Consider the following 16,134-nt stretch of genomic DNA (forward strand, 5'->3'; position numbering starts at 1 on the left):
CACCACTGCACCAGGCTTGATAATGAGGACACTCGGCCGGGATTGAGTTTGAACGTTATTGTCTAAAGTAAAATGCTTGTGCGACTGTTTCCTGGCCGAAGGAATTATAGTGCAAATGTATTCTCTGGAGCTAAACTAACAGGCGCCGCAGGGACAGCCAAAGCGGGAGGCCTTCGTGGCACTGGAAGCCTCGGAGAGCCCCCTACAGGCGGGAGGACCCGAAAAGAAAATACTTCCGCTCAGATGGGCGGAGCTAGGGAGCCGAGGTGGAAGTGGCTGTAATCAGGTTTGAGTTTGGGATGGCGGGCTGCTTAGGCTAGGTTTAGGGGGTGAGGTATGGTGGACTAGTGAAGTATTTGTAGAAGTTATTTTATTTTATTTATTTATTTAAAATTTTTTTTTTAACGTTTATTTATTTTTGAGACAGAGAGAGACAGAGCATGAACGGGGGAGGGTCAGAGAGAGGGAGACACAGAATCTGAAACAGGCTCCAGGCTCTGAGCTGTCAGCACAGAGCCCGACGGGGGGCTTGAACTCACAGGCCGCGAAATCATGACCTGAGCTGAAGTCGGCCGCTTAACCGACTGAGCCACCCAGGTGCCCCTGTAGAAGTTATTTTAATAAAGGATTGGGAACTCTGTTCTTTAATTATGCACTTGGTACACGGGTGTCATTTAGAAACGTACTCTTTTTTGATACATACTTAGATGTAACAAATAGGCAATGTACACGTGGGAAACCAGTAATTTTAGAAGTAGGGTATTGCCAATATTGTTAAAAAATTACCTGTGTCTTTTACCCCTTGCATTCCTCCAGCGGTAACATTCTCCTCTGTTTGAGGTTTAATCTTTTGCTTTTTGAAAATTTAGTTTTTGTATGTTTAACTTACAAAATGTTGAGCTTTACAGGGATAGTTGGTTGTTAAGTAATTTGCAGCTTCCCCCCCCCCCCCATTCAACAGTATACTTCCAAATTCGTTTTAGGGTGTCACATATATTTGCATGTAGCTGTATTTCCCTAATTTCACTGCAATATACTGGTAATATTTCTATGTGTGACAGTTTATCCCTTTTATTTACCAGGTTTGTCATTACAAACAACGTCGGTATGAACCTTCTTAGAATGCACGGATTCAGTTACCAGAATGTAAGGATTTTTCAGAGTACAATATATATCTAGAAAGACCATTTTTCAACTACTTTCTAGTTATGATATCTGTCTTAAAGTCTTTAATAATTATAACATCTTAGTCATCTAGGATTTGGCAGCTGGTGATTTTGTTTTTCCTTGAAAACTGGTTATATTTTCCCACTTCTTTGTATATTGTTATGTTGCATAGACTCTGGGTCCTATTCAAAGCCTTTGGGGTAAGTTGATCATTTTGTTTTGTTTCAGGAGTCAGTCAGTTTGATTCAGATCAGTTTGATTCAGATCCACAAGTTAAGTCTCACCTTCTGTGGGTGCTGGGCCCTATCAGTTCAGTTTTCAAAGGCTTTGTTATTCTGCTTTGAGTCTGTCCTGTACATACAACCCTCAGCGATTACTTTAGAACTTGGGCAGTACAGTAGTCCCCCTTATCTGAAGTTTTGCCTTGTTTCAGTTACCTGTGATCAACTGTGAGAAGCAGATGATCCTCCTTCTGACTTATCCTCAGAAGGTCAATAGCTTAACACTGTGTTATAAATGCCTGTCGTTCACCTCACTTCATCTCGTCCTGTAAGCATTTTACCATCTCACAACATCACAGTACAAAAATATATTTTGAGAGTGAGGGAGAGACCACATTAACAACATTTATTACAGTATATTGTTGTAATTGTTCTATTTCACTATTAGGTCTTGTTGCCTAATTTATAAGTTAAGCTATAAATTATAGGAATGTATGTATAGGAAAAAACAGTATATATTGGGTTTTATCTGTAGTCTCAGGCATCCACTGGGGGTCTTGGTCTTATTTCCTATGGATAAGGGGAGACTACTGTAGTTTAAATTGCAGTTCCGTTCACATGTCTTTTGCCATAGAGCTTGTGTCTTTGCTAAAGATGCTTAGTTCATGTGTGAGAACAGAATTTATGTGGGTTTATGCATAGAATTAGGGGGATCCCCTTCTACATTCTCCCCTTGTGATATTCCATTCATGCTCTTTTTTGAAGGGTCCCCTTTTATTAATCCTTCTGCTAGAAATATGAGGTTTTTCTTGGGAGTTTTAGCTGCCTTCCATAGTTGCAATAGCTGACTAGGGCCCACACTGGGGCAAAGAGGTGAGAGAAAAAAATGTGGATTCCCTCTGTACTCTTCAGATCACAGAGGCCTCCTTTCCCAGCTCCCTTCTTTAGAAACATAGGTGTTCTCTTGGTCCAAGCCTAGGCCTCAACTCTCAGGTCAAAGCCCAGAGGGAGAAAAGGAGGGGAAAAAAAGCCAGGTATTCTCCCACAGAAGCTCCTTTTCTCCATTCATCTTGCTAGAAATATACGATTTCTCTTAATTTTTAATGCCTTTGCTACCATTAGTTTTACTAGATGTCAGGCCTCACATCAAAGCTGTGAGAGAAAATAGGAAAAACAAACAGGGCATTTCTCCAACTTTTGATTCTCACCAATCTGCCGTTTTTGATTTACTTTTCAGAGCCCTCAGGTAGTTGCTTTTTGTATTTTGTCCTGAGCTTTTAGTTGTAATCAGTAGGAAAGAGTAGTGTAATCATCTTGACTGGCAGTGCAAATCCAGGGAATGCAAATTACTACTACATATCCATCAGAATGATTAAAATGAAAAGTTCAGACAATTTCAAGTGTTGGACAGGGTGTGGTACAACAAATTCTTATATATTCTTATACATAGTGGAAGTGTCAATTGATGTATCTTCTTTGGAGAACATTTTGTCAGAGTCTATTAAATCTGAACACCTGCATACCTTATGATGCTGAAAATCCACTCCTGAGTATACTCCCAACAGAAATGCACATATGTTCACCAAAGATGTATATAATAATGTTCATCGCTACACATTCCTAATGGCTCCAAACTAGAAATTCCCAATTGCTTATTTATGATAGCCTGGATAAATAAATTGTCATATATTCATACACTGGAATACCATCTATAGTAATGAAAATAAATTGCAACCACATTAAACAGTGTGGCTGTCACTCAAAAGTGTAATATTGAATTGAAAAAGCCAGATACAGGATGCCTGGGTGAGTCAGTTGCTTAAGCATCTAACTCTTGATTTTGGCTCAGGTCATGATCTCACAGTTCATTAGATTGAGCCCCATGTTGGGCTCTGTACCAACAGCACAGAGCCTGCTTGGGATTCTCTTTCCCTCTTTCTCTCTGTTCCTTCTTAGCTTGCATGCTTGCTCTCTCTCTTTCTCTCTCTCTCTCAAAATAAATAAATAAATAAACATGAAAAAAAAAGAAAAGGCCAGACACAAACTAGTACATTTACATGAAGTTCAAAAGCAGGCATAACTAATCTAGGATAATAGTTACCTTAGGACATGGAGAGAAAATAGCAACATCGGGGTCTTTTGGGATCCTGGTAATATTCTTTGTCATGATTTGGGTTCTGGCTACATAGGTGATCTTCATTTTATAAAATTTCATTGAGCTGCACACTTATGATTTGGGCATTCCTTAAAAGAAGAAGTTTTAAAAATACTTATATTTATCCATCTCACCATATCCCACCTATCCCCTCATTCAATAGATGCTTGCTAAATATTATACCAACTTCAGGGACAAAGAGAGTGATCACAGACCTGCTTATGACATGGTGAGTATCACTAGTGAATACCTTGTGGACCTAATGGTGAATGAGCTTTCTTATAGTTGTGATATTGAGTCTACCATAACTCATATTAAGGCATATTACATGGCTATTAAGAAAAAAAAAATCTTTTGTTGGTTCTAGAGTTACCTGAGAATTTAAGGTGGCAATGATCCAGTCTCTGAGGTTTACATTTGTAGATTCAAGGAGAATTTTCTTAAAGTACAGATAAATCAAGCACATTTTGTTTTTGCATGTTCAGTCACATTTGGGGGGAAAAAAAAAAGAAACCTCGCTACTCAAAAACAATGAAAAATAACTTTTTATAAAGTTCCAAATCATAAATTCACTGCAAGAGTCATCATTGAGATATAGTATTTTTTTTTAGTTGATCAGAATTGTTTCCCTAATTATGGTACATAAATCCTTGTATTATAAAATATGTGAAATTGTGACTTAACAAGCAACCATAAAAAAGTTTGCTCTTGAAATAAATAGTTTTAAACAAAAGAACAAGGAATTTAAATAAATAAATAAGGTAGTCAGTGAATTTAACACTCATGCCTAAGAAATTCCCTAGTTTTAATCTAGGAGCTTGTGGAAAGTAAAATTTACTTCTTAGGTCATGAGGACAGTAGTGACCTTAGGCAATGTTGTGGAGTCTGAATTTGTGGCAGTGCTTAGTGCAATATGTGCAGATATTCCAGGATGGAGGGTCAGGGTGGCGATAACCTCCAGAAAGGTACTCGGAATTTGGAAATGGTAATAAAATACCGTCATTTGAGGTTGGAAGGATTAGCATGCAATTAAGTAGATCAGCCATCTGAAAATAGAATTAACTCATGCTAACATCTGATTTGTAAGGTGCACAAAAATCTCCTATATCCAGTCTGTGTTTTTGAGGGAATTCTTGTAACAGGTAATAATAGCTACCATTTATTAATCACTATATATTCAGTAGTGTGCTAAGAGCTTTACATCCATTATCGCATTTAGAATCCCACCAATCTTTAGGAAAGATATTGTTAGCTTTGTTTACAGATAAGAAATCAAGGTTTAGAAAGTGTAAGTACCTTGTGAAATGCTATAAAATGTAACATACGGTGACTCTGGAGTCAGATTTCTTGGTTTCCAGTCCCAGTTCTATTGCCTGTCAACTATGTGACCTCAGACAAATTACTTAATCTGTGTTTTGTTTTTTCATGGAGGAAATAAAGATGATGATAATAGTACCTGTACTTTAGAATTGCTCAAAGGATTAAGTGAAATAACTCACTTAAGGTACTTGATAAACAGAAGTCAATAAATAATGGTTATTATTAAATTAGAGGCTCACAGTAATGGATGTTAGAGCTAGTGAATAATATCTAGTTAATGTACCAAATTCAATCAACTGTAGTTAGTAAAAATTTTCTGGGAGAATCATATGTCGTCAGAAAAATGGTTTGGTAACAGTGGACAAAACATAAGACTATATCTGGTAATGACCAAAAGAGAAGGCTATTTGAGTTCAAGGATTACAACTAATTTTCAAAGAGAAGTAGTTCTAAAATAGAAAAGGAATTTCTATCCAACTTGAAAGAAAACTCCCTTAAGACTACCCATTCTCTTTCTTCTAATTACACACTCACCAGACAACCTCTGACTGATCATTTTCTCTCCTGAGTACATTTAAACCACCACAGCAAAATACCCAGAATGAATTCTCCATACTCAGTATTCTTTTAGATTTAGCTGTCTTTGTAGATTGATAAATTGACATTCTGAGGTGCATATCACCTTCGTATGGGTCCTCTTAACATGTTGATCCCCAAGAGGTTAATTAACACTGGTGGAAATGATAAAGTTGAGTCCCTGAACCTACAAAGCTAAGAATCTGGCTTTGGATATTGTACTACATCTCTTTATGCTTACAAGTAACAAAAATCACAATAAAATGTCTTAAACAGCAAGAAGGGGAGGGAGTTAATATTACAAAGAGAAGGCGTTTGATGGAATAGCAGGGCAAGAGTGCAAAGCAGATTCAGGAGACTGAAAGAAGCATGCTTGCACTCTTTCGGCAGTCTCTTGCCACTACCTCTCTGCTTACACATCATTCTTTTCTATCTATAGACCGGCTTTCCCTGCCATAGGACATTCATAGGACAAACAGAAGTAGTACATACTGACTTTAGATCTGAGTAAGTGGGGCTCTCAATGAACCCTGTACCCCTGGGAGGCCCGCCCTTTGGAGAAACTTCTTCAAATGTTCTAGGTCCCCTCTGGTGCCCTGGAGCCGGAACCTAGTCCTGTGTGGATCTTGGCAATGGAAGCCCTGGAATGTTCTGTTGTTGCTGGTTGTGGGGTTTGGCCTGGTCAACAGGCCCTTCTGGGTGGGATGCTCTAAACCTGGACCTGGACCTTAATGGCCTCAGTCCCTGTTTCTCCCTAGCAGAGTCCTCTCGACAATAACCCACTCACACTGCCCGGGGTCCACCAGGTGCTGAGGACTGGGACCAACACCAGTGGGTATGGGCTCGGGTTGCATGGCCCTTTGCCTGTTGCTGGTGAGCCAAAGCTCCCACTGGCCAGGGCAGTATTTCTTTCATGAGACTGCACCAAATTTAGCTGCCAGAACAGGGCTGATTCACTGATTTGGGGATGATTTTCAGTAACACCGACAGAGGACAAGTTGAGGACCGTGGCTACCCACTGTCCTCTTTGGGCTGCCTGTGTGAGCTGGTACATGGGCACTTTACCTGTCTGTGTTCAGATCCAGGCGCCTCCTCCTGAGGAGCTACTGAGAGAGGTACGGGTAACCCACGTGTCTTTTATACTGGGGTCCTCCCCGCCACCCCAGCATTGGTGCCAGGGCAGTCACACCACCCTTTTGCAAGCTATGTGTTATATGTCAGGTAATTCTGGTTATGGCCATTCTTGTCCCCTCCCAGAACTTTCCAGACTGTAGTACTGCAAAGTCAATGTCCCCTTTCTGTCAGTCATTTTTTGCCTTTTATCAATGTGGTGACATTTTGCTGTCCTGGATTGGTCTCAAGCCCTGTGGGGCATGTGATAGATATGGCTTACCTGAATGGGACTTCCCTTCTTGCTCTGCCTAGGGCCCCTTATCAATCCCCACTACTGGTAACTGGTATGTGGAAGGCAGGGTAGAGATCAACAGTAAAAAGGTCATGTTCTAGCAGTGCAGTGATCAAGGCTTAGTTCAAGAGAAGACATGGTTGGAAGATGTGTTGTTCTATGTTAATGCTTTAAATTCCATAAACACTATAAACTTCTAAATGATAAATTTAACATGACCATAAAACAGAATAATTGTTTTCATTTTCCTGCATCCTCTGGGTAAGACTTGCATTTGTGGTCATCATCAACAAAGCACATTAACAATATTTGAGAGTCATTGGAAACCATTATTCAAGGGCAGTACAATGGGTGTTGCCATGAGATGAGTGATGATGTATCAGAATTCATTAAATGACATTAGGAAAGTGCAGAGGCCAGAAGATCTATACTGTTTCAATTTTAAAAGGTTCCAAAGAGCCATAGCATGGTGAATAGTAATAGTGTTGGTACCTTTTCCTTGCAGTGGGATATATGAAATTAGCCAAGAATGGTATCTTTGACAATAAATAACACAAAGAAGTGGATCCTGCAAACTAGGAAAAGTTTTCATGTGCATTGATTGGACAATAAACATCTGTGTTGGTACCTTTTTCTTGCCCTAAATTTTAATCAATAAACCACTATACCTCACATGAGCCCATGATTTTTGTAATTACTTTTATAATCAAATTGTTGCTATTGATGGCTTCTACCCTGCACACCCCCACATATTTTCCCAGGGCCTTGTATACCTTAGAGGGAGTACTGGACAGAAGATAGTGTTAAGAAAGCTTCTACCTTTGTATCTCTTTTCCATTCCAGAGATTCTCAACTGGAATCTCTTGGCCCCAACTTCAAATTTTCAGACAAAGGCTCTGGCTGTGCTAACTTGGTCCAATCAGCCATGTCAGGTGGTCAAGGGCATGGTGTAATGTACAACCCTGACTGCTAGGATGAAAAGGGAAAAGGATAGCACCCAGAGAAAAGAAAACGCAGTTGGTTTTTGTGTTAGTTTTCTAGTGCTATGTAACAAATGACCACAAACCTAGCAGCTTAAAGCAATGTATTTTATTATCTCTCAGTATCTGTTGGTCAGAGGTCTGAGCATGGCTTATTTTCTGCCTAGCATCTCACCAGACAACAATTAAGTTATCCACTGGGGAGACAATTCCATCTGAGGCTCTGAATCATCTTCCAAGCTCATGCAGGCTATTGACAGAATTCAGTTCCTTGCAACTCAGAGTCTCATTTTCTTGCCAGATGTCAGCCAGGGCCAGCTCCTAGAGACTGCCCTTAGGTCCTAATCATATGACTCTCTTCTTACAGCATGGAGTTTACTTCTCCAAAGCCTGAAAGAGAATTTCTCTACAGTCTATTCGTGCTGCTGCTGCTGCTGCTATCACCGTTACTTTTATTATTATTTACTACCACCACCACTACCACTACTGTAGGCTTATATAACGTAATGGAATCAAAGGAGAAATGAATCCATCACCTTTGTCACATAATGGAACCGGATCAAAAGAGTGGCATCCCATCATATTCACAGGTCCTGCCCACACTCAAAGGGAGGGCATAACACATGTACACCAGGAGGAAGAATCTTAGGAGCCATCCTAAAATTCTGTCTACCAGGGCTCTTAAAGATGGCCACTACAGTTGCCTCTATCTTAAAGCACTGAGAAATATTTAAACTGTCTGTCCTCCTTATTCTCTTAAGAACAACAGTTTAGGGGTGCCTGGGTGGCTCAGTCAGTTAAGTGTCCTACTTCACCTCAGGTCATGATCTTGCAGTTTGTGGGTTTGAGCCCTGCATTGGGCTCTGTGCTGACAGCTTGGAGCCTAGGACCTGCTTTGGATTCTGTGTCTGTTTCTCTGCTCCTCCTCAATCACACTCTGTATTTCTCTCCTTCCAGAATAAATAGACATTGAGAGAAAAAGAAAGAAAGAAAGAAAGAAAGAAAGAAAGAAAGAAAGAAAGAAAGAAAGAAAGAAAGAAAAAGAAAAACATAGTTTAAGGGGCACCTGGGTGGCTCAGTCAGTTGAGCGTCCGACTCTTGATTTCGGCTCAGGTCATGATCTCAGGGTTTATGAGATAGAGCTAGCTCCATGTTAGGCTCTGCGCTGACAGGACAGAGCCTGCCTGGGATTCTCTCTCCCTCACTGTCTACCCCTCCCTGCCTCACACTCTTGCTGTTTCTCAAAATAAATAAACTTGGAAAAAACAAGAACAACATAGTTTACAATATATTCATTGTCAACTATGAATATATGAATATTCATAGACATTCAAGTCTCAGGTACCGGAAATATACATCTCTGGGAATATTTTGTCACACAGAATTCTTTTTCTACAATTCAGGGACAAGAAATTATTAAACGTTTATTTAGTACACTTACAGTTTGACATTCTTAGAAATTCAGTGGATTAAATGATGTGAGTATATACACACATACAGTTCACATATTGCCTACAACTTAAATTCTCCTTTTTTTCAGTGCAGACTATTAATAGGGAATTTTTGCCAGCTGGTGTTTCAGAGTTCTTTATAAATTAATTATTGTATTTACTAGCCATGTGGGAGTGGAGAAGTCTAATTGGGTCAAGGAGGCTGGTTCTGCTGGAGACTGAAAGGCAAAGCATGTATAAGGTATCAGTTGCAAATCTAATGCAGTGCTTTTTTGAACACGTATGTTAGAAAAGGGAACCATACTGAAATTACCTGCATATTTATGGAAAAATCACATAATTAGCATACACATTTATTGAAATTTGCCATCAATCTATGGCAAAGACAAAATATTTTAGCTGACATGAAACTGCACAGGTGTCCCATGCCACAGGAGGAATGAGATGCTTGATGCTAATAGCACATTCATTCACTCATTCACACACTCACACAACAGGACCAGGCTAGATATTATAGCTACAAAGAGGACAATATACTAGCCTAGTGCTCACAGAATGCTGGTGAATATGGATGTGTAAAGAGATAGAAAAAGAAAAATGTCATAAGTGTAGGACAGTCATAATCAGAGAATATTGTGGGCATTTCTAGGTGGAACAGCTCTCCCAGTTCACAGGTAGGGAAGGGAAATCCATCCGGGTTAGTTCATCACAAGTCACAGAAACCAAATATAGTAAAACTTTATCCTTCAGTGCTAGGACCAGAGGGAGGCAAGCAGGTCACATGGGGCATGAAATTTCAAGGGGTGTTGTCACAGTTGCTGGGCCTGGGTGTGTCACCTGAGAGTGTCTCCTTAAATTTTGGGGGTAGGCAACTGCACCCTGAAGCCTTGGTCCTGTTTTTCCCTTTGGTCTTATCCTTAGTCAACACTTTTTTCCCCCTAGTTTTCTTCCTAATGAAAAACAATTGAGAAACTCATTCACACTGATGTAAATAACTAAAAATTTAAACTACACATTCTTTAAAAGAATTTTCAGTTTAGCAGAAATCATCAAGCCCTTAAACCATGGCTCAAAACCTCAAATGTTTGCAGGGCCAGGGAGTAGCAGGCCTGCATAAGATGCCAGGCAATGAGGGAGATTGTGATGGGCTATTCAAGGACCTTCAAATTCAACCTAAAAATATATACTGTTTTGGACAAACAGAAAGTACCTACTGGATTATTAGATCAGTAGAGTAGCCGTTTGTATCTTCTGCCAAAGGTTAAAGAAATTTAGTTGCTATGTTAGAATTTCTCTAGGCAAATGGTGTAAGGACATAATGAGAATTGGATGGAAAATACCTACTGGGGGGGGGGGTATTGTTTCTTCAATTAAACTTTCCTTGTGAGGCCTTATTGAACATTTCTTTGGCTTTCTTTCCCACAGACCCCAAGATCTGGCCTAGTTATCCTACTCTGCTGTCGCAGCTTATTGTCTTACCTGTATTTCATGAGCCACAAGACATAGCTGGAAAGTTTTTCACAGCTAGAAACTAGAGAGAAATAGATAGCATTTAGGGAAAAGGAAAGTTACCATATCACTAGAACTCTTAAGAGTCTCTTGTCTAGACAGAAGTGTATAGTAGACAAGAGTAGTCAAATATACCCAGTGTGCTTTCCTTTTACCAGGAAACTGCAGGTGCTTCTGAAGGGACTGTCAATCATAGTGCTCCCCTTAACTCCAGCACAGTTTGGGATCTTGTCCCAGGCTGTCCAATCAGAATACTCAGTCCCTTGAAAGGGAGGAAGGAGTAAAGCAGCCAGCCTGTGATCCATTCACTTCCTTTATCAGAAGGACACCACTAGGGGAAAGAGAAGAAGAGAAGTGATGTGGTCTAATTCCTTGTCAACTGAACTTCAGGTAAATAGAATAATGATTTTAGACAGGAGGAGGAAGCCTTTCATACAGAATGCCCTTTAGAAGGTGTCCCTTGATAAAAACTGCTTACAGTAAATAAACCTGGAATCTATTGATTTATGGGACATAGCTTCCCAGGAGAATTTCATATAAACTACACAACTCTTGGAGGTATAAAATGAAGATGTTTTATAAATAAAATACTTCCCATTCTGTGAGGTAACAATCGACAAAACCTCACACAGAAACGTCATCTATTGCTCTGGGCTGGTGGATAAAAAGGGCCTTGTAAAAATGTTCCAGACCTTTCTCTGCTTTGTCTTTGTTTCTTGATTTCCTATGCCCTTTTAATTTTTAGTAAAGCTTGATGCTGGGAAAAATCTGATTGTTGTGAGACTGACTTGGTAATCCAATTCCGTGTGTTATTTCGACTGGCCATGGTAATTGGTTGAAGAATGAATGAATATGCGAACCAGGAAAGACTGATCAGAATATTCCCTAGGATTCATTTAGGAATTCATTTGGGAGAGAAAAGTTCTCTCTCTATCGGAGTTCTTAAGCTGGTAAATGTGGGAGTGAGACACACCGCAGAGAGAGAGCTCACCCACAAAAGGAAGCCAAACAGACACACTAAGAACTGATGGATGGAGACACTTAAAGAGAGAGGGGGCTCCTGGGTGGTTCAGTCGGTTGGGCATCCGACTTCGGCTCAGGTCATGATCTCATGGTCCGGGAGTTCGAGCCCCACATCCGGCTCTGTGCTGACAGCTGGGAGCCTGGAGCCTGCTTCCGATTCTGTGTCTCCCTCTCTCTCTGCCCCTCTCTTGCTCATGCTCTGTCTCTGTCTGTCTCTCTCTCAAAAATAAATAAAGATTAAAAAAAGAAGTAGTAAGGGATAGGAAGAGAGAGTGAATTCTAAATATAGCATTTGAAGCTCTGAATTTTTTCTGTTAAAAACTCCTGAATCCCCTGGACTTCCTACATAAGCCAAGTCAACACATTCTTCTTTTACTTAAGCTAGATTATACTGGGCTTCTGCCACTTGCACCCACAAATTCTGACTAATATTCTAGCTGGAATTTGGTACAGACCAGACTAGGAGGAAGAACTGAGAGCTCAGAAACAGATGAGTCTTCCAGGAAAGAGTAGTTCTCAGAGATAAAAATCGGATAAGAAACAAAATACATATCATAAAACTATTGAGAACTTCCACCCCTGGTTCACACATAAACATTATTGAAGGACTAAATAAGATTGCAACTCTTACAACAATATTTTCAACCACTTTATCCTGAGCAGTATGGACGCACACTCTTCTGCCTTCCTTTTCTTTTCCCAGCTGTTCACCGTGACCAAGTAAGACAGTGTTTTCCAGCTTTGGCTTTGGCTTAGGAAGCAAAGCTGTTTTAGAAATTGTCGCTTTATGTTGTAACTACCTATTTGTTTTATATATTCCCAATTCCTTACAGATAGGAGATAAATCTTATTTATTTCCTCAACCTCAGCACCTGGAACACAGTTAGTGCTCAATATTTGTAGAACAAAGGGAGGGGTTTTATTTTTGCCATCATTGAAACTATGCACAGGCGTGACCAAGGGGAAATTGCATGGGCTTGCTTCCTTCCCACTCCGTACCAAATGTGCATAATTATATTACTTGGTATGCACCAAACTGTTAGCTTATGATGAATACTTTCATAGTTAAGGCATGCTGCTAACGTTTGTGGTGAGCAAGGAGTGACTACCCTAAATTGTTCCACAGTTTAGAGTAGTGGTTAAAATCACAGGCTTTGGAACTAGAATTCCTGCTCTGTTGCCTGCTAGCTTTGTAACCTAGGTCAAAGTGCTGTGTCTCAGTTTCCTCATCTGTGTAATAGGAATAAAAATATATCATAAGGTTGTTGTCAATATTAAATAAGTACTATGTTTAAAACTGTGGAAAAAGAGTGTCTAGCACACAGTAAGTGCCATGTGTTTGCTGTGATTATTCTTATTGTTGTTCTCCAAGCCTCACTTTTATAATGGTAAAATGGGTATAAAATTACGTCTGTGGGTAAATTGCAAATAAGATAATGCATGTAAAATTCTTGACAGTAAATGCACAATACAAAGCAAGTATTAATAGCTATTATTAGGATATAGTTAGATTAATTGGAAGTTAGCATATGCACCAAACGTCTGTTACCAACTTTCAAAAACAAAACAATAATAGGACTCATTAAAGTGTACTTGCACACTCTTAAGTAGTGTAATGTTGTAGTTAATGTCATAGGCATGGAAAGCAGTTTGCCTGGGTTCAGATCTCAGCTCTACTACATATTACTTGTGTGATCTTGGGCAAGTTACTTAACTTCTATGGGTCGCCTCTAATAAAATGAGATTAATGACAGTGTCTGCTTGATAATGTAGCTCTGAGGATTAATTGAGGCAATGCCTCTAAAATAATAAACACGATGCCAGAAAAATAGTAAGCAGGCAATAAACATTAGCTTATTATTGCTCAATCACTTTCAATGGTAAAAATGAGGATGTAAGTGTCTACCTGACCAGACTGGTATGTGGATAAAATATGATAATGCCAGTGAAAATGTCCAGTAAATAGGAGATATTTCATAAATGCCACTTTTCTTTCCCATTTTTATGATTCAGGAGACAACTCAGAACTTTACAATGCCTTAAGGTTATCAGTATAAATATCAATTGGATTTCTACATGTGCGGTTATAGGACAGAGAGGATCAGGAAAATTTGATCAGTGACACATACTAAGTGTTGTTTATTGAATAAATATCATTTAGACCATTCAGTTGGCTTATTAGCTGTTCTTTCTTATTAAAGAAGATTGTGCCAGAAATACCCTGTTTTTGTATATTCGTTTGATTCAGGTCACATATAAATGGCGATTTGCTCTGTTCAGAGAAGGATAGAAAAGTAGGCTGGTATTTCAAGTTTCTTACAGCGAACATGGTGCACAATCTGCTAGAACTGAAGGAGAATGTTATTAATCAAAAGGTGCATGAGGAGGCAAAGGACTTCATTATGCTGTTTTGCTCCCACAACTTGCACCTGGAGCTTTTTAATGAATGTGCCCTTTGGAGACAGGTGGCACTCTGCAAAGCGTAAACCTCTCTAAACCTCTTCTTGTCTCAAACTGACACGTCTTCATGGCACTGTGAATAATCAATCTAAGCCTTAAATGATGTGAAAGGCTTTGGTAGGACTATAATTAGTTGAAACTATTTTTTTCTTGGTCTTTAGGAGTACACATGGCTAGAACAAGGGAAAGAAAACGTCAAGAAACAGCTGGAAAAAAGAAATCATGTATTCATTGAAAAAGGCAAGCCTATAAACAATGATATTGTGTACTGGGTGAACAAGTACAGTAGATGGCAGTTTAGTAACATCCAATATCGTTTTGTCATGTTTAGAAGTCATCTTTTTTTTTTTAAAGAATATGTAAAAAATATGCATCTTATGTTTTATATATTTATTGTCATCTTTTCTGGGAAAAGTTCTGTGTGTGATCTCTGTTGGCTTAGAGAAACAGAATTGTTATAAACTTGTCAAATAGTACAGAATATAAAAGGGACATTGGGGTGCTCTGGGATTTTTACACCACATTTTATTAGCATCTCATTCATTTTGAAGCACATAAAGATTTTTTTTTTATTTGAAGCAATAAAACTTGGGAATTACTCTCAAGTAAAATAACACCACAACCAACAATTGATTCCTCTGAAAACCCGGATGTAATTTTAGCATTTCATGGATGGTTCTTTAATTGTTAGTTAAAATAGAGGTGTGGAAAGGGAGCAGAGACAGAGAAGATATTAGGAAGGGAAGGTAAAATTTCCAAGAATTTTTGAATGTGAAAAGGAGAAGAAATAAGAACCTAACCTTTCCTGAGTTACAAGTTCAAGATTGTATCACTTGTCTGTCACATGGAATTCACCAACAGTCCAGGCATTTAAAAAATTCTGATCCCAGAATGGAAAGCTGACAGTTCTTCCTACAATGGAATCAGACCATTACACACGCTCTATTGGTTTAATTGAGCATACATTATATCCTTCAGCAAGAAATCTTCTGCCATGGTACCCTATTTTCTTGGGCACCAGGGCTTGACAGATTTCTCACACAACTAAGCAGTTGAGAATGATACAATTTTGACATGAAATGTGCTTATACTTTGAAAGCCATTAAACAAGACTTGTTTGCTTATAATTTTCTAATAAAATAAAGGGCCTTCTGTGGAAAGCAGTTTTAAAAACACATCATAACATTGTAAGTGTGTAGGTCTTGCAACGTTTGTTCTAATTTTCTAGTGACAGACACAGAGTAATAAGATTTCCCTAACAGATGCTTAGTGCTGGGTACTCACATGTCACTCAAGCTGACAAGGTTCTAGGAAAAAACACTTTTGTCACCATGTTACCATTTTGAAAAATGAACTGCACATAATTGCACATAATTCAATTTTGCTTAATTGAAAAGTATAAACTTCACAAAATATAATTTATTAAAGTTAATATGACAGAATTAATTGGAAATATACCCCAAACAACCCACTAGGTCCTGTTCTACAAATTTGTCTGCAGACAAGATTCTAATCCTACGTGCCTGGAGAAAAGCATTAGTTTAGTTTACAATAGGATCATAGAATTTTGAAGTTGGGAGGGAGACTGTGAGGTCTCCTGTTTCAAATTAATACCTACTTTTAAGGATTTTCTTTCTATATATATCCCTGTAAGATTTTAATTTAATTAATATTCAAATAATAAATAGCAAGCACCATGGTTGTGAATGAAATGAACATGGTTTCTTCACTCATTCATTCTCTCAACAGATATTTATTGAGCATCACACATAACTGGTATGTTCCAGGAATTATGTTAGAGACTGTTAATGCAAGAATAAATATTTTGCTATTTCTGTCCCTGAGGAGGAAGTCAGAGTATAGCTGG

The 16,134-nt window shown here is 38.9% G+C and overlaps 1 long non-coding RNA gene across 1 annotated transcript; it reads left to right on the forward strand.

Moving 5' to 3' along the window:
- The first annotated feature begins 5 nt into the window (after nucleotides 1–5).
- On the forward strand, nucleotides 6–14,652 carry LOC112848953 (uncharacterized). Its single transcript, XR_003222451.2, has 4 exons — nucleotides 6–286; nucleotides 1,083–1,146; nucleotides 3,707–3,772; nucleotides 14,429–14,652. It is a non-coding gene; the product is annotated as an uncharacterized LOC112848953 (long non-coding RNA).
- Nucleotides 14,653–16,134: the final 1,482 nt, after the last annotated feature.

The sequence above is a fragment of the Puma concolor genome, chromosome C1 (assembly GCF_028749965.1).
Source record: "Puma concolor isolate L17-30 chromosome C1, mPumCon1.1.hap2, whole genome shotgun sequence".
Classification (NCBI taxonomy): Eukaryota; Metazoa; Chordata; class Mammalia; order Carnivora; family Felidae; genus Puma; species Puma concolor.